We start from the raw sequence: 24,440 nt of genomic DNA, 5'->3' as shown, positions 1-24,440 counted from the left end.
ATAGTGGCAGACCAGAAACAGTGTGAGATGGAACGATAATACAGCAGACGCACAACCAATGGTATGCCACGAGAATCTGATTGACAGTAAGAAAGTCCAAATATATATCGACATTGTTCGTTGGGCCTGCCTCCAAGGTTACCCCATCATGGACCCGCTATGGTCAGTGTTATGGACAGCATTTCATTTTAATAATGTGTTTAACTGCAATAACAGTGCATGATGCAGTTATTGGTAAAGGCTGAACTTGAAAACCATTGCAAAATATGTATCCTCATATTAGGTACATCAACAAGCCGTACATATATCCTATTAGCACAGGGCCTATACAATTCAGTCACAAATTCTGTAAAAACAACAACAAAAAAACATGAATATAGGCTACTAAGATAATGCGTGAAGGTTACTAGTATCCTAATCCATTTAGACCTAATGTGATCTACCAGCCCACCCTATCCTCCAACAAAAGAGTATTGCAGATTTAAGCACATAGATAGTTTCTGTTAATAATAATCTAGCCTACCAGTATTAACATTTATTTTACACAAAATGTGTGTGTGTGTGTGTGTGTGTGTGTGTGTGTGTGTGTGTGTGTGTGTGTGTGTGTGTGTGTGTGTGTGTGTGTGTGTGTGTGTGTGTGTATGTGTTTGTGTGTGTGTCACTCCAAAGGCAGCATTGGACAAATGGCTCCACCTCAGTGGTGTGAAAGTGTGGTTAAAGAGGGGGTTTAAAAGTACAGGATACAGCAGCATTTGCCTTTTATATTGATCCTTTGTGAGAACAGCTTGTGAGCTAAGAAGTTTTCATCTAAGTATATAAAAAAAAATCTGTCTCATATAAGGTTCACCGGGAGAGAATAGTGCATAGTGTTTTCTTTTGCAACCGATCTGGACCTGAAACAGGACTAACCATCCCTGATGGCCCTATCTTATGACTCAATATACATTGGGAGGTGAGGAATTAGTGGACAAGACCACAACAAGAATTTATAGCGTGGCGGCAGGGAAACTGTATGGGCAGCAACATATGCCATGTGTTATAGAGAAAGGGAAAGGAGTGCATATAACAGGAAAATGTGTTATTACTGTTCTATTACACTGTGATTAGTTAGTATAGACAGACACCTTTTCTCCATTTGGGAGGAGGATGATACATTTGTTTGACTGACAAGATTCAGATTATTTGATTTGAAGTGCGTCTCATTTCCTATTTCTTAGGTTTTTGGACCCCGTTTGTATCGTTGAGACTTGTGTCACTATAAGCCCACTATGGTAAGCCCACTAATGGTGTTAGCCGTTGGCTTAAATCCAAAATCCCTGTCAACATTATTTGTGTCCATCAGTAGTATAATGAAATGGAAGTTTGGATGATTGTAGCGTTCCCTCCACAGGGGCAAGTAGTCTGTTATGAATTGTCTGAATGCACCAAGGCTTCATCAGTTGAGGGGGGTCGGGCACTGAGTAACAGCTGGGTCTGACATGAAGTGTGTATTGTATAAAGGAGTGTGTGTGTGTGTGTGTGTGTGTGTGTGTGTGTGTGTGTGTGTGTGTGTGTGTGTGTGTGTGTGTGTGTGTGTGTGTGTGTGTGTGTGTGTGAGAGAGAGAAAAGGGCAAAAGAGCGCCTGGTTTTCCCCTATGGTTTTGTAGAGGGAATGGCAAGTAATACAGACTCTTGACCTGGTTCTCGTGAGACAGGTATTTCAGTGGTAAAATAAACAAGCACAGCATGTGTCTGGCTCATGTTAGTTTTTGTGTGTTTGTGTATGTGTGTGTGTTTATGTGTTTCAAAAGAAAGAAAAAAAAAATCAGTGGTATCGAGTTGAGCTACATCTGCCCCAGCCTTCACAAGAGTACAGAGCGCACCACATGTGTGGCTTCACAAACCAAGGGTGAGATGTTCACTTCGTTTCCTGACCTGCTCTTTCCTCCCTCACCTCGTTTCTACTATTCTGCTGTTGTAATGATTTTTTATGCCGATTCGAAGTTGATATCATTGCTGTCATACATTTGTATCTACGTTGTGTTTTTTCCTCCCCTCTCAGCTATGAGTAGTTTATGTCAAAAGGTTACTATGTCCTAGATTTACTAGGCTTTTTTGCACCTGTGGAAAGGTCTTACCACTTCTTCTGTAAAAGCGTGAAATTCTGTTTTATATAAGTATTGCCATCTTTGCACTGTAGCATTGTACGGTGGTGTGGTTTACCTATAGGCCTACGCAAAGTATGAAAAGCTATTTTAAGCGTGGAACCCCATCCTCCTAACCCTAAAGCACCCTCTCCTCCACCCACGCTTTCCTGGGCTCCCTCTCTCTACAGTTGTACAGCTCCCCTTTCTTAGCAGGTAGGCCCCGTGCAGCCACCCACGCATCAGGTACAGTGTGCAAAACCTGGGGCTTCCTGTTATGACTATGGTTTCCTGTTTCCTGTAACAAATGCAACAAACTCCCAATAGTGCAGATCTGGGACCAGCTTGCCATAATTACTGCCCAAATAAATTATTACAAGAAAAAAAACATAAAACTGATCTTAGATCAGTGCAGAAGGGCAACTTAATTCTAAAGCAACAAAATTACTTCTGTGGTGATGTTTGGAAAGAGGTGTTGTTGCCATAATATGCAAGCGAACGATAGAGAGATAGAAAGAGATGAAGATGGGTGGGGGTTGAAGGCTATGTAAGGAGAGTGGGGGGGGGGGGGATTAGGGGTGCCAAGGGAGCACTGAAGCAACAATAACAGCAGTGTGTCTGCCCGTGGGTGAGGTTACTGCTTGCCAAAAATATAAAATAACATCCTTCGTGCTCAATGACACATATGCTGCCATTGCAACCCCCCCGCCAGGCTACCTCTTGCTCTTTTTCTCTCCATACTGCTCTCTTTTTCTCTCCCTCTCTAGCTCAACGGGGGTCATAAGAATCACCGTTAACCAGCATGCATCTCTCTTGCTCCCCGTAGCGGGTCTGGCTTGCACCATGCTGTGTGTTTGGTGATGATGTACGTTAATCACTGTTTAACAACAACCACACCCTTCACTCTCTGACAGAGACAACATTCTGTCATGACAATCGACAAAAGCATTCATCTATTTTTCATTTATCCATCTAAGCATTCATGCATAGGCCTATTCACCCTCTAATGATGGACCCCCATTACCCTTTCCTGTTTTCACAGAACGTGATTAGAGGTGCAATATACCTCTCTACTTTTCTCTGTCTCTCTTTTCCACTTGCTTTTTCCTCATCTTCCCCTCCCCTTTCTTGCAGATTGGAATTCATTAGCAATCAAAGAGCTACTGACGAACGCAGGATCTTAATTACCCTCTAATTTGCATATTTGCATATTAATGACTGCAGACTTTGCTGTTTTACTGCCGCAGTGGCTTAGAGCAACCCACCCCCTCATCTCCCTCATAGCCCCCCTCCTCTCTAAGTTCTAGAATTACCCCCACCACACAAACGTGTGCACACACACACAGACTTATATGCAAAAACCTGCACACTCTCTGCTAGAATCTGAGCTCTTTAAGCTTTAGACTTATCCCCAACACACTCATACACACACACGCTCAAGCGTGAGTGTACACACAAAACCTACACAGTCAACATCCTTAGCACATAGGTAAGGTCGGCTGTGAGGAATTTGTTTACTCTACTGAAGTGGCCTTTGAAGGGATATGATACAATTGTTTTTAGACACTAATCTAAGGTCAGGTTTGCTGTTTTCCCTCTTGGTAAGCTAGTCCTAGATCTGTGCTTGAGGGCAACTTCTACCCTGAGCGCCTCTGAATTGCTATACTTCCCCCTAGTGGTATCATGAGTGTTTTACCACAATTTAGCAAACAGTTGCAAAAATATTGCTACCGAAACAAGAGTTTATTTTACAGATTAAGGTAGGTCCCTCCCCGTTTCATTCCTAGTGAATACACCCCAGGATACCGGTAGTTCATGTCATGCCATGAATGAAAAATCCCTTCAGAATTTGCTTTCAATCGTTTTATAGAAAATAAGGAGACTGTGTTCCGTTGTGATAATACATATAATTTATTGACAATTATGGCATGAAAACATTTTTGATGTTTTTGACATGGTACAAAACATCCATAGTTTTAAACCATTGTTGAGAAGAAATACACAAAGAGAAGCAAAGAAATCAGTGAAAGGCCCTCGACCACCCCAGGACACAGAAACACACTTATTTTATGGCAGATCGATGCCCTGCTGTATACTAAGTGTACAAAACATGAATAATTCATGCTCTTTCCATGACAAACTGACCAGGTGAATCCAGGTGAAAGCTATGATCCCTTACTGATGTCACTTGTTAAATCCACTTTAATCCGTGTAGATGACGTTTCAAGTACCTTGGTGTTCACATCACCAATAAACTATCATGGTCCAAACTCACCAAGAAAGTAATGAAGAGAGCACGACAACGCCTTTTCTCCCTCAGGACATTTGGCATAGGTCCCGCGATCCTAAAAAACTTCTACAGCTGCACCATCGAGAGTATCCTGACCGCTTGCAACACCGCCTGGTATGGCAACTGCTTGGCAACTGACTGTAAGGCGCTATAGAGGGTAGTGCATACAGCCCAGTACATCACTGGATTCCTGCCTCCAGGACCTATATATACTAATCGATGTCAGAGGAAGGCCCAAAAAATTGTCAAAGACTCCAGTCATCCAAGTCATAGACTGTGCTCTCTGCTACCACACGGCAAGCGGTACCGGAGCACCAAGTCTAGGTCCAAAAGTCTCCTTAACAGCTTCAACTCCCAAGCCATAAGACTGCTGAACAATTAATCAAATGGCCACCCGGATTATTTGCATTGACACCCCCCACCTTTGTTTTTACAACTGCTGCCACTCACTGTTTATTATCTATGCATAGACACTTTACCCCTACCTACATGTACAAATTACTTTGACGAAGCTGTACCCCCACACATTGACTCGGTAACGGTACCCCCTGTATATAGCCTCATTATTGTTATTTTGTATAACTTTTATTTTAATTAACATTATTTATTCAGCGCATGTGACAAATACAATTTGATTGTTTTGAAGGGGTGGTGACAGGTTAAAGAAGGATTTTTAAACCTTGAGACATGGATAGTGTATGTGTGGCATTCGGAGTGTGAATGGTAATGACTAAAGGTTTGAGAGCCTTTGAACGGGGTATGGTAATAAGTGCCAGATGCACAGGTTTGTGTTAAGAACTGCAACGTTGCTGGGTTTTTCACACTCAGTTTGTGTATCAAGAATGGTCCACCACCCAAACCTGGGCCAGCATCCTTGTAGAGACCATGCCACAATGAATTGAGGCTGTTCTGAAGGCAAAAGGGGGTGCAACTCAATATTAGGAAGGTGTTCTTAATGTTTTGTACACTCAAGTCTATATTACGACAGTGTTTCCCAACTCCAGTCATCGAGTACCCACAACCCTCAATGAGTTGAATCAGGCGAGTTTGTTCGGGGCTACAACAAACATGTGTACAACATGTGTAATGTTGGGGGTACTTGAGGACAGGACTTGGGAAACACTATTAGGAGATATAAATTACTCTGGTTAAGGTGTGTTCATCTCCCAACACTGGTCAGGCATGCATCTCTCTTACAGCCAAAGGGATGGAGGGAGCCTGGCCAGGACGCAGACACTAGGGCTGCATCTCACTAGTCTAATGGCATCCTCTTCTAGTATAATTTCCTTTAACTTCACTGATGTGAAAGAATTGGACAGGATGCCATCCCACATCTCATTGACACAAACACTCACTCAAACTACCGAAAGAGAAAAATAAAAACTGATGTACAGTATGCATATAAGCTTAACATATCTGAATATCAGAGGAGGCTGGTTGGAGGAGCTTTAGGAGGACAGGCCATTGTATTGGCTGGAATTAAATGGAATGGAGTCAAACATGTGGTTTCCATATGTTTACCGTTCCATGTATTTCATTCCAGACATTACAATGAGCCGATACTCATATAGCCCCCCCCCCCCACCAGCCTCTGCTGAATATGCATACTCAGAGATGTGAAGACATACAATGTACATGTCAATACATATGAGTAACTCCTAATCATGATTGTAACAATACTTATGGCCTGGCAAAAAAGACCAATATACACTGCAGCGGTGGCCCATGTTTGGGTTATTGCTCGTACAGAGTGATTGATAAATGTAATTGAAAAGCAAAATAAGATGATCTTGGGAAAAATAGAAGTGCAGTTGTGTTTACATACTCAGGAAGCTGAAATAGGTCTCGCTTAGTTTGTGATGTCAAGTATCCCGATCTCTGTAACCTCTGTTCAAATGGTTCTGGTGTTACAGCAATGCAAAATAGTGCCTTCAGAAAGAACCCACACCCCTTGACTTAACAGTGGAATTAAAATAGATTTGTCATTGAGCTACACAAAACACTGATGTCAAAGTGGAAGAAATGCATTTTGTTTTGTTGTTGAGTATTCAACCACGAGTCAATACATGTTAGTCACCTTTGGCAGCATTTACAGCTGTGAGTCTTTCTGGGTAAGTCTAAGAGCTTTGCCACCTGGATTGTACAAAAAAAGTGTTAATCACCACGAGACAGCCATTTAAGTCTTGCCATAGAGCTAAGCTGAGTCAAGTCAAAACTAGGACACCCAGGAACATTCAATGTCATCTTGGTATGCAGCTCCAGTGTAGATTTTGCCGTGTTTTAGGTTACTGTCCTGCTGAAAAGTGAATTTGTCTCCCAATGTCTGTTTGAAAGCAGACCAGGGTTGCCTTTAGGATTTGTACGTGCTTAGCTATATTGTTTCTTTTTAGCCTAAATATACATTTTAAAAAACATAAGGCCTTGCTGACAACAAGCATCCTAGAGATACAGCCATCACCAGGCTTGAAGATGTGAAGTGGCACTCCGTGATGTGGTTTCCCCCAAACATAACACTTTGTACTCAACAAAAAGTACATTCGTTGCCACTTTGGCAATATTACTTTAGTGCCTCACTGATAATAGGATGCATGTTTGGTATAATTAATTCTGTAGCGGCTTCTCTCATTTATGTTAATCTCAGTTCTTTGATCGTCATTTAAAAAAATAAAGATAAACCATTGGCAAGGGTGTAACACTTGAGTCAAGACATTTCAGCTTTTCATTTTTAATACATTGAGAAACAATTCCACTGACATTATGGGGCATTGTGTGACAAGTGACAATTTCAATTTACTCCATTTTAAATTCAGGGATGTGAATATTTTCTGAAGGAAATGTAGATAAATTTCAACTTGGTGCCAACTGTGTAAATTGTGAATTAAGAGTTCACCGCATGGGTATATCTAAAGCCTCTACTTCTGACCAGGCCCATTTTACACCTTAGGTCTGCTCGTCCAGGGTAATGAAGCTCCCTGATGCCACACTATTGATACTGCAGACAGCCAGACCGCTTTGACAGTCTGATAGGGGAATCTGACAGTGAGGGGTTGCCCTAACCACACCATTGAAGCAATGTTGATTACGGTTCAAACTGTGGGCTTGTTTCTGACAGGAGAGTGACTGACTAGGGCCAGTTCATACCAGGATCACCTGAGAGGAAAGGTGGCTGACAAGGAAAGTGTGTTTGTATACATATGGTTGTGGAGGCTGCTTGTGTCCACAGGCCACTGCATGCGTGTCTAGTCTGCAGTGCATGTGGGAGAGCTGGGTTGGTTCAGCCCCATGGTTTTACAGAGCCAGCAGGCAAAGTCCACCTCCTCTACCTCAGCGCGCTTGATAAACGTGTGGTTCTGAAACAGATACATGGCTCAGTACAAAACTACATCTGTGGCATCAGCATGTCAATAAAATCTGTCCAATTTCCCAGGTTATTATAAGTCAGGCAGTTGATAAGCACAAAACTCACCATCAGCATCTTCAGGTCAGCCCGGTCTTTTGGGTTCTTCATGAGACTGAAGCACAAGAAAATCATAGTAGTCAGATCTAACAAAGTTAGATCTAATGCTGAGGACCTCTCTGGAAACAAGTGTGACATTACTCGTACCCTTATACACCGGTTGAAAATTGCAGATTTGGGCCCTGATGTGCACCTAAAATTGGAACAGTGGCTGTACAGGAACATGCTATAAATGACAGCTCAGGCTCTGCACTATAGGGGGTTTGGCTGACGGCCTTCATGAACTTGAGCACCGCACGTGACAAGGAGTCACCCCATCCCTCCCACTAATTGGGCAACTTTTCAACAATGCTTTTTCCGAGTGAGGGAAATGCTGTAAATTAAGACTATTTTAAAAGATGACATTGAGGATTACCATCTTTGATGTCATGCAAGTCCAAATGTGCACTTCCCATTTTTTCCCGTATCAAACTCATGTCATACAGTATCAATGTTTAATGACCTTTGATATACAGTGGTAAGATGTGTCATTACCCAGGGTGGTTTTGAACAGAATGAGCCTGTTAGTTGTAGAGAACTCGTTGCGGAACACGCACACATGACTGTTAAGCGCACCAAAATTACCATTGGTGCCTCTGAATTGCCTTGCGAAAGCCTAAAACTGTATTTTATAACTTAACTGCGCACACTTGAGGTTTGTGGCCACTTGAACACCAGTTAGTCCTCTTTCAAACACTTGCAAAATATATCTAGTTCATACATGTTGCATCTACCCCACATATTCTTATATTACTGAACGTATCCAGAGTATTTTCAGACTTATCAGCAAATCTGCCGAAAAGTACAATAAAAGGTCAAATGCAAAATCAAAGTGTATTGTTTGGACTCCGTCTTGTCAGGTGAACCTTTGTGTCCTCAACTTATCTAATAACGGTCCGATACTCTCCACTGTTCCCTTTTAATTGCTACCATGCTTATGCATTTCATATTTCTGTAACAAACATTTCAATTTAGCCCCATCCATATAGGCCAATTCCCTCGAGTGTAAAGGGTTAAGCGCCATCCTCTGGGAATTTATTGCATTTCGTTGTATACGTTTTTACCCAAATAAATGCAATTCAATAAATCAAGACATTGTATTCTTTAAATCATTCAGACTGAGGGAGACTCACCATCTAGTCACAAAGTCATGGAAATCAGAAGTGAAAACTCCATGGGGCAGTTCGGGGGGAGGCTGGAACAAGATTAACAGAATAAAAACAGCCCATCTATACACTATGCCCTGGATATAGAGTCGGTCATATCTTAGTGCCAAACGGTCTATTACAATCATTTGTATTCTATGGCCATGAGGGGGTGGTCTCCTCAGCAATGCTCACCTCGTTGACAATGTAGTTCAGCAGCTCAAAGATAGCCATCACAGGCCCATCGCCTGCAAGACAGCGAAACAGAGATCAATTGTACAAATAACTTCATTCTAACCATCTGGAGGAGAAACTGTTCTCACTGCTGGCAGGTCTGCCCCCGGAGGTTATGGGTGAGGTGCTGCTGTGCATGTCTCCCTCGGACCCATCGATGGGCCGTCCGAAGATGGTCTCCAACTCCTTGGCGTCAGGAGGGGGTATGGGGTACCGGCCGATAGACAGCTCCACCAGAGACAGGCCCATACTCCACACGTCAGACTGAACAGAGTAGTGGGTGCCCTGCAATATCTCCGGCTGTTGGTTAGAGACAGATAAATGGATTACACAGAGGCTTACATGCACACAGAGAGGTGTACACAGAGAGGTGTACACACCGACATGTAGGAGCGTGTTCCCACGAAGGAGTTGGCCATGGATTCTATGAGCTGTCCACTCACACCAAAGTCACACAGCTTGATCTCCCCACAAGAGTTCACCAGGATATTAGAGGGCTTCACATCTGGGGGACAGATGGGATGTCAGTGAGTGTGGGCAACTACATACAAGACAGATCTAACGACAACTATACAGTAGTATGTAAAACAAACTGCAAAACAAATCAACATGTACCTCTGTGCATGATCTGGTGTTTTTCTCGTAGATAGGCTAACCCTCTGAGAACCTGTGACAACAAAACGGTTCGGGGTAAGTCTCAAAAATACATAAATAAAATATAAAAGGCAATGGAAAGCTAGCCATCTGACTGGCACCATCTTTAGGCTATGTAGCTGGTACTCACAGCAATGCTGACTTTCCCTAGGATCTCCTCAGGGATCCTCTTTGCCTCCTTCAGCACCTGGTCCAGGGAGCCTCCATCCTGTAGGGAGAGAGGAGAGCCACTCACAACCACACGGCAGCAGTAGGGCAAGGTCCGAGCATGTAAGCCTCTGTGTAATGCATTGCATCTCCCCCTACTCCCGCAAAATATTTCCCTTGTTTTTGAAATTCACCCCCTCCCCCATTCTCTCCCCCTCCCTCACCATGTGTTCCATGCAGATGCTGATTTCTCCGTCGCTGTAGAAGGCCCCGTAGAAACTAACTATGTAGGGCGAGTTACACTCATGTAGCAACTGAGGGAGACAGAGCGGGGGGTTTACAAACAGGGGAATAGCCTTATTTAGCTCAGATTTGACTAAATTATTGATACATCCCTAACAGTGAATTAAACCTTTAACATTGTTGAGTACTACATTTTGGTATATTTGAAGTTAAATCATTAAATCACAAAAGCAGCACCTGTAGCTCTCTGATGATCTGGTTTCTGATGGCTGGCTTGATCTCCAGATGGATCAGCTAAGGAGAGGGAGGAGGGATGAATACAATACAAAATCTAAACAGCTATGTCTCATGACTAGTAGCCAAGGCTGGTTTTGAATCAAAATGGCCGTCTAATTGTTTTATTGTAACAGTGTTGCTTCAGTCCCTCTCCTTGGCCCAACCTGGGCTTGAACCAGTCACCCAAGAAGCATCATTACCCATTGCTCCACATAAGCCGTAGCCCTTGCTGAGCAAGGGAAACTACTTCAAAGTCTGAGCGAGCATGAAACACCAACTAGCCAGCCATTTCGCACTGGTTACACTAGCATGACACGTCTAGTCTGAAATAAAATAACCAACCCCTATACTCTAAATACATAAGGATCAGACAGGTGTAAGCAATATGATAAGCTACAGGCAATTTCCATGGAGACTCATTCAATTTATTCCAAACAGATCATTGATTTCAGTTGAACAAAACCGTAGAACATTACACACAAGGACAACTAACAAAAACATGTACTGGGCAAGCTGTACACATGCAGTTTGGTAACAGAATTACTGCCAAAGGTTAACTGAGGTAGCTTTTACAGTAATTCCATTACCAAACGTTGCATCTGTACAGTTCAGTACATTTGTTACAGTAGTCCTTGTGCATAGAGTTGTATGGTTTGTTAAACTTTGAAATCAATTGTTTGGCATACATTTTAAACTGAAAAAATCAGTCTCAGGTGCAACTCCATGGTAACAGAGTTATGCCATCTAAACCACTGGTTGTCCAAGTGGACTTCCCCTCAATCTGATAACATTCTTAGATCTGGAAGGATGTCACACTTGGTCTCATTCAGACAATTGTGAACTCAGTGGGTTGCTTATTTTGTGTGTGCAGTGAGTACACACCAAAGGAACTCAGAACACTCAAAAGTGCCCCTGAAGCAAACCAAAACTGACACCATCTCAAGAGGTGGTCTGAGTTCAGGTCACTTGAATTTCACAGTTCAGTTCCATTTTTTTAGGGCAATGTGAACAAAGCTCCCCAGGTTCTTTTGTCATTGTTCCCACAGCACATACTGGCAACGGCATTCACGCCACTCACTTTTCTGGCCATGACCAGGCCCGAGGGTTTGTGGCACACCTTGTTGACCACGCCTCCGTTGCCAGCGCCCAGCTCACAGATGCGGTGGAAGTCATCGTCTTTCAGCTCGCCCACTTTGACTTTCTGGGTAAGGAAAGCCTCCAAGCGCTTCTTCTGCTGCTCATCTAGATCCAACTCCTCCAGCTTCTTCTGTAGGGCCTCCAGGTTAGCCCTGAGAGGGAGGGATGGAGGATGAGTTAGCTCACGGTTAAGACTTTGAAAGTAGAGGGGGACTTGAAGTGCATCTGTTGAACAGTAGCCAAGCTGGCTAAGCAATTACACTTACTCTGAGGCAGCAGTGATGGTCGTAGAGGTGGACGAATCCTCCACCAGTGGGAGTGATGTTTAGGGACACTGGTCTTCTTTTGGGGACCATGTTTGAGAATAATTTGATCGCTAAATAAAGCTTCTCCTAAACAGCGTAAAGCTTATTGATCCCAAATATCCATCTGATGATCAAACAATCCAAAAATCCACCTGACTGCCTAGCTATCAAACTAGCCTGTGCATCTATCAAAACAGGTGACAAGGTGGTTAGCTAGCTAAGCTGTCTGTTATCTGGTCGAATTCACCAAGCTAATGTGTTAACTTTAAAATGGCTGGATAAATTAGCTAATTATTGGCATACAGGCACTAGCTAGCAATCAACTGGCTAGCAAGCTAACATTATGGTAACAAAGCAATAACCATTAAGACAAGTAACGTTAGCTAATTTTAAATAATTCTCGAAGTCGGGGGTAAAAATAAAAACCAAGACCAACGTTAGCTAGCAACACAAGCTTACATTTATTGGGACCACAGGCACATTTTCATACCAAATGCCTTTAGCTAACGTTAGCTAACTAGCCAACACCCACTGTGGTCCTCGTCAAAACCGTCTAAACCTAACAGAACGTAAGAACCAATAAATGAATCCGTTCCTGCCGGGTTTTCGGTACACCGAATGGGGGCGTGGCTAAATTTGGCCAGGTCCTATTAAAACTACAATTATCACTTAACCTGCTCAAAAAGGTCTAAAAAGTTACTACATTTATACAATGAACACTTTCTACTTAACGTTATCGCGCCAATTAAGGATTATGTAATGACGTTAGAAGCAAAACTCGGTTACAAACACTTCATGCAAACTCTGACAAAAGATTGAATATGTTGCAAGAGAACATAATTCGCCCTTAAAGGTACAATGGGTTATGGTATGTGGCCAAAATACTGTACCAGGGCTACTCTTACGTATGATGTAACAGTACCTGAATACAGCTGTTCGCCATGGTTTATCGGCCATATCAAACCATGGGATGGGTGCCTTGTTGCTGTTCAGTGGCGACCCGTCATTCAGGGCAGGTGAGGCAGTGTCACAAACAAGGTAAAAAATATATTAATGACTTAAAGCCACCATACAAACAGGAAGGCAGCGCCAAAATGAAGGTGTTTCAGCCTAGCTCAATGCTTTCTGTTGAGGGGCAGCCAGAGGAAAACACTAGGGGTTGGTAATGTTCTCTAGTTTCACCGTGATTGGCTCAGTTCTCACTCATGGGGACACTACATCACTGCCAAATCTAAGAGTCGAACTCAAATTCAAGCCCCTTGGGTGGTGCCATCGAGTTACATTAAAAGGTGCCCATCCAAGGCTCAATGTCATTGGCCACAGAAAATATCTACAGTAGCTTTGATTGATCATGTCAAAGTCTTAACTAGCAGTCATGAATCAAGTCGACAGCCTACTGACCAATCTTTTAATCCTCATAAGAGAAAATAAATTAGATAACATGGTGCTCAGCTAAAACAATTACGCAATTTGGTAATCGCATATTCAACAATGAGTGGTTTAAAAAGGAATCAGTGTTTAACTGCAAGCATTGCAAAGCAATGACTAGCTTGCTATTCAGTGGAGAGAGTGGTCCAAATTCTCAGTTTAAGGTTCTTTTCCAAGATTAAAATGATAAACATTGGCTATGCTACCGCAAGCCATAAGACTGCAAAATAGCTACTTGCATTGACCCATTTTATTTTAGCACTGACTCGCCACTCATACAGTACGCCCATAAACACACGAGCACGCTACTACCTAGCATCTATCCTGTTGCCTAGTCACTTCACCTATACATACATAGCTACCTCAATTACTTTATCCCTCCACTCAGTACTCCCGGTATATAACCATGCTATTTAGTTATTCACTATCTAGTCCTCGTGTCGCCATTTGATTTTTAAAATCTACAAAGCCCTTTTGGTTAAATACCCTCAAGTCTGGTCTCCACCACCAGCAGTTCCCAGTCTGCTGGGTGGTTGATACTGTGAATGTCCTGGGGACTTTAAGTATTAGGCAAGACTGCCTTCTCTTGACATGGAATAGTCTACAATCCATGCTTCATCCTAGATATGTTAATGCAACTGAAATAATTTAAAATATTGATGGGAGACTTTGTAAATGCTTTTAAAAAATATTTTAAGTAGGCTGGATCAAGTTGACTGTTTCAATTCTGTACTGTACTGAATGTTGCTGCCTTCTTGGCCAAGTCTACCTCAAAAAAGAGACTGGGTCTCAATGGGCTTTGTGGTAAATAAAAATGTGACAAATAAGATTTGATTGGAGGTACAACTAAAATGACAGCGGCAGTGTTCCTCCGCCCAGGTGTTGCTTACCCATGATTATTTTTATTTAGTCACATGCTTACAAATGTAGTTGCCGTGTACAGTGCCCTCCATAATTATTGAGACAGTGAAGCACTTCCTTTTGCTATATAATCCAAACTATGGCTGAGGTTTAAGTGCAGACTCAGCTTTAATTCACCATGTCAGGTTAACCGTTTAGAAATTACAATACTTCGTACATTTTAGGGGAGCAAAAGTATTGGGACAAATTCACATGTATTAAAAGGTAAAATATTTGGTCCCCTATGCATAGCAGGCAATGACATCAAACTTGCAACTACACATGTTGGATGCATTTCAGATTTTATGCCCAATATTAATCAAATGGTAAATGTATCAGTTGAGTCAATAAGAATGTTTATAAAGAATGTGCATGCGACAATGATTACGGATAATCTTGAATGAATCGTGAATGGAGAAAGTCAGACGCACAAATATAACCAGTGGCAATTTTAGCATGTAAACCTTGGTGGGGCAAACTTAAATTCTCAGATGCATGCCAGCAATAACACAACTTGTAAAATTGCACTATAATAGCGACAAGCGGTGCCCATAAACTGTTGGGGCCTCTTTCCAGTACAATGGAGTGAATCCCTACACCTGGCTACCAGTAGAGCCTTGTCTGGTAGCGAAACAGTTTAGTGACTGACAAATGTGGTTTCTCCTGGCAAATGAGATGAACAAAACTATGGCATAAGGGAGCGATGAGCAGATGAGGCATTCTGTAATTTCGATTAGGACATTAACAAGCGACGACAGACGTAGTCAATATAACTGTTCAGCACTTTTGATATGTACAGCGACAGAATGCAGAACATGGGCTGCTCTTAAAGTACTTTCCCTGTACACCAGGTCAGAATCGTAGGATAAATAAGTGAAAGCGCTTACAATATTAGATGACATCTCAAAAACAAGTTCTAGGTAGCGCCACCAAGTCACAACAGTGACGTTAAGCAAAATTAAGTGAAAATACACTAAATTATTAGGGTGCGGCACAGACTACTACAGTTTACAACACACTTATGTATACTGTAGCTAAGTATTACTATTTATGTAGTAGCATACAATACATTTTTTGGACTCACCTTGGCTTGTGCGCACTTAAACATGAAGGTGGCACGGCAGTCCTTTGTCAGCAAATTTTGTCAAAGTCTAAATCCAGAGAATGCCATGGTGGGAACTCAAAAACAGCCACGCCATTGAATAGCAGGCTATTTGTTGCTTTGCAATGCTTTCAGTTAGCCACGGATTCCTCCCAAACTCCTCATTGTTGAATTTGCGATGCCTCTTCATATGACAATTAAAAGGATTTGCCAGTAGATTGTCAATATGATTCATGACTGCTAGCTAACATGATCAGTTCAAGCAAAGCTACTGTAGATAAAATCACGTTGTGTGGCCAATGACCGAGCCTTCTCGGAAGCACTTGTAATATAACTATAGCAGGACCCAAAGGGCTGACATTTTGGATGTCTAACCTTACTAAAGCTTAAATTTAGCGATGACGTAGTGTCCATGAGTGACAAAACACTGAGCCAATCACAGCGCAATGCTCCTATTTTGCTGGCTCGCTTCACCGAAAGCACTAGCTAGGCTGAATCACCTGCATTTGGGAGCTGCCATAATACATGTATTGCAAAAGATGTGGGGCTCTGCCCCACCTGCATTGAATGAGGGGTCTCCTGATCATAAACCCAAGACATGCTAACCTCACCATTACAGTAATAGGGGAAGTTATGTTTGTGCATCTGTAACTCACTTTTCTGGGAAATTATACCACTGAAAAGGGCACTTGAGACTGGTAGGGCAAAGGAGCATGTGCTCTGCAAAGGTCGAGCCCTATCTGTGAAAGCTTAGTGAAATTAATTTCCATGTCCCATCGGTGCTTGGGGATAAAAATAGAGGTTTACCCAAGATGCTAGCAGTGTTATTAAAAGTCTTATTGAAACATTTGGCAAAAGTTTTACAAAAACCTCAATAGCCTATCATTTCTGTTCTCAGAGTGTTAAAACCTCACAGGAAAACTTAAGGAACCATAGCAAAAAACCTATAAATTAATGTTCCCAGAACATTTTCACTTCTGTTCTCAGACTGTTTAAAAAACATTTCATTTTAACAGTTAGGAAAGGTATGGCTTCATTGCCACAACCAATGTTCCCACAACTTCCAAGGAAACAAGATGTGCTAGCTGGATTCTGCCTTTTCAAAATCATATGGCACACGACATTAGTGATATGGCACTAACTGTGGACCATAAAAATGTTTATAGAAGTTGACCTGCACTTCAAGTTCATGACAACCACTGACAAATATTACAATGACTGTAGATAAATTAGTACCATGGTTCAATGTCCCACTTATGACCTACCATGTGACAATCTGGACTTGACAATCCATGGTGTCCAGAAGCAGAAGACAGGCCAGCAGAGAAGAGGCGGATTATACCAAAAAGTACAGCAGGATTGTGGTGTAAACTCCTGAAAACAGAAAGATCAAGTTGGATTACAGATGTGGGATCTTACATTTGAGCCAGTTTGCTATAGTAGGAAAATAATCCTGCAGCAACAGGAAATGTGAATTATTAGTGCCTTCAAAAAGTATTCATAACCCTTGACTTATTCCACATTGTGCCTTAATTCAAAATGGATAAAATACATATTTCTACACACAATACCATAAGTGAAAAGATTTGAAATTTATTGACAATGAAATACAGAAATCTATTTTACAAAAAGTATTCACACCAATGACTCTATATAAGCACCTTTGGCAGTGATTACAGCTTTGAGTTGTGTCTTAGGTATGGCTATCAGCTTTGCACATCTGGATTTCTCCCATTCATTGCAGAGTCTCAATCTCTGTTAAAATAGATGAGCTAGTGAACAGCAATCTTCAAGTCTATCCACAGAATTACTAGGCAAGTCAGTTAAGAACAAATTATTATTTAAAATGATGGCCTAGGAACAGTGGTTTAACTGCCTGTTCAGGGGCAGAACGACAGATTTGTACCTTGTCAGCTCGGGGATTTGAGCTTGCAACCTTTCGGTTACTAGTCCAACGCTCTAACCACTAGGCTACCCTGCTGCCCCAATGGGATGGGATTCAAGTCTGGACATTGACTGGGCCACCCAAGAACCTTCACATTCTTGTTCTGAAGCAATTCCAGCTTGCTTTGGCTGCATGCTTGGAACATAAATCTTCACCCCAGGCTTGCAGTCTGAAACAGGTTGTCACAGATTTACTTGTATTTGGCTTCATTCTTTGTTCCTGCCATCCTTACCAGTCTCCCAGTTCCTGCCTCTGAAAAGCATCCCACGATGCCACCAGCATGTTTCAAAGTAGGGATGATGTTAGATGGGTGATGAGCTGTGCCTGGGTTTCTCCAGACAAGGCACTATGTATTCAGGCTAAAGAGTTTCATTTGTCTCTTCAGACCACAGAATATTTTTCCTTACGCTCAGTCTTTAACATGCCTTTTTTGCAAACTCCAGGCATGCGGCAATGTTCATTTTGCTCAGGAATAGCTACCATCTGGCCACTCTCCCATAAAGCCCAGACTGGTGATGTGCTGAGACGCGCGCCCCCCCCCCCCAGGTTCACCCATCTCAGCCAAGAAACTTTGTAGTGCTGTCCGAGTGGTCATTGGGTTCTTGGTCACCTCCTTGACCAAGGTACTTCTTGCCCGGTTGCTCAGTTTGGGTTGGACGGCAAACTATAGGCAGAGTCTGGGTAGTTCCACATTTGTTCAATTTTCCAATGATGGGGACCACTGTGCTGTTGGGAACATTCAACGCTCGAAATTGTTTTAATCCTTACCCAGATACATCCCTCATAACAATTCTATCTCAGAAATCTACTTACAGTTCCTCAGCCTTCATGGTCGAGTTTCCTCTCTGACATGCACTGTCAACTGTGGGACCTTATAAAGACAGGTGTGTTTCTTTCTAAATCATGTCCAAACAATTTAATTGGCCACAGGTGGACTCCAATCAAGTTGTAACGACATCTCAAGGATAATCAAAAGGAAATGGATGCACCCAAGCTCAATTTGGAGTGTCATAGCAAAGGTTTTTGATTTGAATCTTACTGGGGTCCGACTCATAACGAAAAAGACCTTACAGACAAAAAAACTACAATTTACGTACATTAACATGAGGTGTGTGTGTGCATCTATCAGTTACATACAAGTCAGTACATACACACATGTAGGTCACATGGGGGAAAGATGTTGTGCCATGAAGTGTTGCTTTTTATATGTAAATTAAATATTTCTGAATTTAATTTTCAATATATTTGCAAAAATTTCTATAAACATGTTTTCACTTTGTCATTATGAGGTATTGTGGGTAGATGGGTGAGAAACATTCATTCTGAATTCAGGCTGTAGCACAACAAATTGTGAAACAAGTCAAGGGGTATGAATACTCCTTGACTCTGTGGATTATGATTAATGGACATTGTTTTAAGCGTTGATACATTTTTTGAATGGGAAAATTAAGTCTAAAATTTCAAAGTGGAAATTACAAACTTCAGAAGCCCTTTTAAACCTCAAATATTTTTTGCATTGCAGTACAGGTCTCCAACAGGGAGATCAAATTAAGATCCTACATATGTATACCCCCCCCCCCCCCCCACACACACACACACTTGGCAGTCAGGCCCACCCACTGGAGAGCCAGGCCCAGCTATTCAGAATTATTTTTTTCCCCACAAAAGGGCTTTATTACAGACATAAATACTCCTCAGCATGATGATCCCGCAGGTAAAGAAGCCAGATGTGGTCCTGGGCTAGCGTGGTTACAAGTGGGCTGCGGTTGTGAGGCAGGTTGCACGTACTGCCAAATTCTCTAAAATGACATTGGAGGCAGCTTATGGTAGAAAAATTAACACTAAATTCTCTGGCAAAAGCTCTGGTGGACATTCCTGCAGTCAGCATGCCAATTGCATGCTCCCTCAAAACACGAGACATCTGTGGCATTGTGTTGTGTGACAAAACTGAACATTTTAATGTGGCCTGTCATTGTCTCCAGCACAAGGTGCACCTGTGTAATGATTATGCTGTTTAATCAGCTTCTTGATATGCCACACCTGTCAGGTGGATGGATTATCTTGGCAAAGGAGAAATGCTCAATAACAGGGGTAAAAACACATTTCTGCACAAAATTTGAGAAAAATAAGCTTTTTGTGCATATGGAACGTTTCTGTGATTTTTTTATTTCAGCTCATGAAACATGGGACCAACACTTTACATGACGCATTTATATTTGTGTTCAGTGTACATTCATTCTTGCTAATGCATGAAATCTTCCATACCTGACACAAACACGAACCCCCCCCCCCCCACTGATGTAGATGACGTAGGGGGAGAGGATGCTTTCTATGCGTGCTTCCATGGCTTCCCAGGCCCATGTTCCTGACCACAGTTGGCAAGAGCTCAGTGGATAAGAGGTAGAGGAAACAGTATGTCCCCGACACGCCCAGCAATGCCAGTACCTGGGACAGGATGTGCTGATCTGAGGGGACACAGGAGCAGGGCTGGAAACCCAGGCCCTGCATGTCCCCAGGCACCCTCATTTGTTGACTTCTGTGATCGAAAAAGCCTTGGTTTCATGCATGTCAACATCAGAAGCCTCCTCCCTAAGTTTGTTTTACTCACTGCTTTAGCACACTCTGCTAACCCTGATGTCCTTGCCGTGTCTGAATCCTGGCTCAGGAAGGCCACCAAAAATTCTGAGATTTCCATACCCAACAATGACATTTTCCGTCAAGATAGAACTGCCAAAGGGGGAGGAGTTGCAGTCTACTGCAGAGATAGCCTGCAAAGTAATGTCATACTTTCCAGGTCCATACCCAAACAGTTCGAACTACTAATTTTAAAAATTACTCTCTCCAGAAATAAGTCTCTCACTGTTGCCGCCTGCTACCGACCCCTCTCAGCTCCCAGCTGTGCCCTGGACACCATTTGTGAATTGATCGCCCCCATCTAGCTTCAGAGTTTGTTCTGTTAGGTGACCTAAACTGGGATATGCTTAACACCCCGGCAGTCCTACAATCTAAGCTAGATGCCCTCAATCTCACACAAATCATCAAGGAACCCACCAGGTACAACCCTAAATCTGTGAACAAGGGCACCCTCATAGACGTCATCCTGACCAACTGGCCCTGCAAATACACCTCCGCTGTCTTCAACCAGGATCTCAGCGATCACTGCCTCATTGCCTGTATCCGCTACGGATCCACAGTCAAACGACCACCCCTCATCACTGTCAAACGCTACCTAAAACACTTCTGTGAGCAGGCCTTTCTAATCGACCTGGCCCGGGTATCCTAGAAGGATATTGACCTCATCCCGTCAGTTGAGGATGCCTGGTCATTCTTTAAAAGTAACTTCCTCACCATTTTAGATAAGCATGCTCCGTTCAAAAAATGCAGAACTAAGAACAGATATAGCCCTTGGTTCACTCCAGACATGACTGCCCTCGACCAGCACAAAAACATCCTGGGGCGGACTGCAATAGCATTGAATAGTCCCCGCGATATGCAACTGTTCAGGGAAGTCAGGAACCAATACACACAGAAATTTCCTCTATTTACCAAATCATGAGCGCAAACCACACACACAAGTCAGAGTTAGTTATCAAAGTCCATCTTTAATTATATAAGCTCTATAGCATTTTCTGTGACTATCAACAGTTCAGTATCTCTACTGAAAAGTTGAGAGTTCCCACACAATGGCAAATGGGATCCTTTATAGCGAAGATCCACACCCCCCTAGACGACATGACAATCCACAGGTCCCAGGAACTTACACAAAGAAAGTCTTTACTTCAGAGAGGAGTATCCCCTAGCCAGACAGAGTTGGCTATAAATTATCGTTCAGTTTTGTCTCCTTTCTCAAACTCAGAACCATAAACCAATCCTCCATATCAACAGGCATATATCAAATTGTCATTTAGATACAACCAATTCTAAATACAACCAATCCTGGACAAGCTCACGGAGAGGAGAGTGAGGCTATAGGTTAAGATAAAAGGGAGCATGAGAATGATTCCAGACACTGCCATCCTCCTTTTTCCCGATGGGAAAAGTAGGGTGTGACTGGCACACACACAGTGGAGCAAAATATATGTTTACACATGATGACACTTTGACCTCTCCCCTCTCTGCGGCCCATGCAACTTAGTCTTGACATAGAACAGATAACTGCAACCCCGCCACAGTATTACCATTCTGATGAGAAGTAACTTACAAACATATGATGAATATAAAACATCTTACATATGTTACCAACAAATTCAGATTATTCCCTAACAAGCAAAGGCCAGCTTCTTCAGGCAGAAACTCCAAAAAGTTCTGGGACACTGTGAAGTCCATGGAGAACAAGAGCACCTCCTCCCAGCTGCCCACTGCACTGAGGCTAGGTAACACGGTCACCACCGATAAATCGATGATTATCGAAAACTTCAACAAGCATTTCTGGCCATTGGCCATGCCTTCCTCCTGGCTACTCCAACCTCGGCCAACAGCTCCGCCCCCCCCCGCAGCTACTCGCCCAAGCCTCTCCAGGTTCTCCTTTACCCAAATCCAGATAGCAGATGTTCTGAAAGAGCTGCAAAACCTGGACCCGTACAAATCAGCTGGGCTTGACAATCCAGACCCTATATTTCTGAAACTATCCGCCGCCATTGTCGCAACCCCTATTACCAGCCTGTTCAACCTCTCTTTCATATCGTCTGAGATCCCCAAGGATTGGAAAGCTGCCGCAGTCATCCCCCTCTTCAAAGGGGGAGACACCCTGGACCCAAACTGTTACAAACCTATATCCATCCTCCCCTGCCTATCTAGGGTCTTCGAAAGCCAAGTCAACAAACAGGTCACTGACCATCTCGAATCCCACCGGTGTGCAATCTGGTTTCCGAGCCGGTCACCTCTATTTCTGAAACTATCCGCCGCCATTGTCGCAACCCCTATTACCAGCCTGTTCAACCTCTCTTTCATATCGTCTGAGATCCCCAAGGATTGGAAAGCTGCCGCAGTCATCCCCCTCTTCAAAGGGGGAGACACCCTGGACCCAAACTGTTACAAACCTATATCCATCCTCCCCTGCCTATCTAGGGTCTTCGAAAGCCAAGTCAACAAACAGGTCACTGACCATCTCGAATCCCACCGGTGTGCAATCTGGTTTCCGAGCCGGTCACGGGTGCACCTCAGCCACACTCAAGGTACTAAACGATATCATAACCGCCATCGATAAAAGACAGTACTGTGCAGCCGTTTTCATCGACCTTGCCAAGGCTTTCGACTCTGTCAATCACCATATTCTTATTGGCAGACTCAGTAGCCTCGGTTTTTCTGATGACTGCCTTGCCTGGTTCACCAACTACTTTGCAGACAGAGTTCAGTGTGTCAAATCAGAGGGCATGTTGTCCGGTCCTCTGGCAGTCTCTATGGGGGTGCCACAGGGTTCAATTCTCGGGCCGACTCTTTTCTCTGTATATATCAATGATGTTGCTCTTGCTGCGGGCGATTCCCTGATCCACCTCTACGCAGACGACACCATTCTGTATACTTCCGGCCCGTCCTTGGACTCTGTGCTATCTAACCTCCAAACAAGCTTCAATGCCATACAACACTCCTTCCGTGGCCTCCAACTGCTCTTAAACGCTAGTAAAACCAAATGCATGCTTTTCAACCGTTCGCTGCCTGCACCCGCACGCCCGACTAGCATCACCACCCTGGATGGTTCCGACCTAGAATATGTGGACATCTATAAGTACCTAGGTGTCTGGCTAGACTGTAAACTCTCCTTCCAGACTCATATCAAACATCTCCAATCTAAAATCAAATCTAGAGTCGGCTTTCTATTCCGCAACAAAGCCTCCTTCACTCACGCCGCCAAACTTACCCTAGTAAAACTGACTATCCTACTCCATGTGTAACTCTGTGTTGTCTGTTCACACTGCTATGCTTTATCTTGGCCAAGTCGCAGTTGCAAACGAGAACATGTTCTCAACTAGCCTACCTGGTTAAATAAAGGTGAAAAAAAGAAACACAATACAGACCAGTCATTTTACTACAACAACACAATACACCTATCAGCACACAATATACACTACAACCTGTTATTACAGCTACTTGTAGCAGTTTCCGTCAATAATAGTTCAATTAAGTTTAACAGAGTCCCTAACCCTAGTCCTGGAGATTTACAGGGTGTGCTGGGCTTTTGATAGATAGACATTTTCCTCAAAGAGTAAAATTAAGCAATACGGCCCGAGGGGTGTGGTATATGGCCAATAACTTCTTTGCCCGCTTTGAGGACAATACAGTGCCACTGACACGGCCTGCAACGAAAACATGCGGACTCTCCTTCACTGCAGCCGAGGTGAGTAAAACATTTAAACGTGTTAACCCTCGCAAGGCTGCAGGCCCAGACGGCATCCCCAGCCGCACCCTCAGAGCATGCGCAGACCAGCTGGCTGGTGTGTTTACGGACATATTCAATCAATCCCTATCTCAGTGTGCTGTTCCCACATGCTTCAAGAGGGCCACCATTGTTCCTGTTCCCAAGAAAGCTAAGGTAACTGAGCTAAACGACTACCGCCCCGTAGCACACACTTCCGTCATCATGAAGTGCTTTGAGAGACTAGTCAAGGACCATATCACCTCCACCCTACCTGACACCCTAGACCCACTCCAATTTGCTTACCGCCCAAATAGGTCCACAGACGATGCAATCTCAACCACACTGCACACTGCCCTAACCCATCTGGACAAGAGGAATACCTATGTGAGAATGCTGTTCATCGGCTACAGCTCGGCACACCATAGTACCCTCCAAGCTCATCATCAAGCTCGAGACCCTGGGTCTCGACCCCACCCTGTGCAACTGGGTACTGGACTTCCTGACGGGCCGCCCCCAGGTGGTGAGGGTAGGCAACAACATCTCCACCCCGCTGATCCTCAGCACTGGGGCCCCACAAGGGTGCGTTCTGAGCCCTCTCCTATACTCCCTGTTCACCCACGACTCAATCATCAAGTTTGCGGACGACACAACAGTGGTAGG

The 24,440-nt window shown here is 43.4% G+C and overlaps 1 pseudogene; it reads right to left on the bottom strand.

The window, feature by feature from the left end:
* Window positions 1–4,016: 4,016 nt before the first annotated feature.
* On the bottom strand, window positions 4,017–12,677 carry LOC135558925 (dual specificity mitogen-activated protein kinase kinase 2-like; annotated as a pseudogene).
* Window positions 12,678–24,440: the final 11,763 nt, after the last annotated feature.

The sequence above is a fragment of the Oncorhynchus masou genome, chromosome 17 (genome assembly GCF_036934945.1).
Source record: "Oncorhynchus masou masou isolate Uvic2021 chromosome 17, UVic_Omas_1.1, whole genome shotgun sequence".
Lineage (NCBI taxonomy): Eukaryota > Metazoa > Chordata > Actinopteri > Salmoniformes > Salmonidae > Oncorhynchus > Oncorhynchus masou.
Note: the sequence above shows the minus strand (reverse complement) of the source record. Positions and strands in the feature narration are given on the sequence as shown.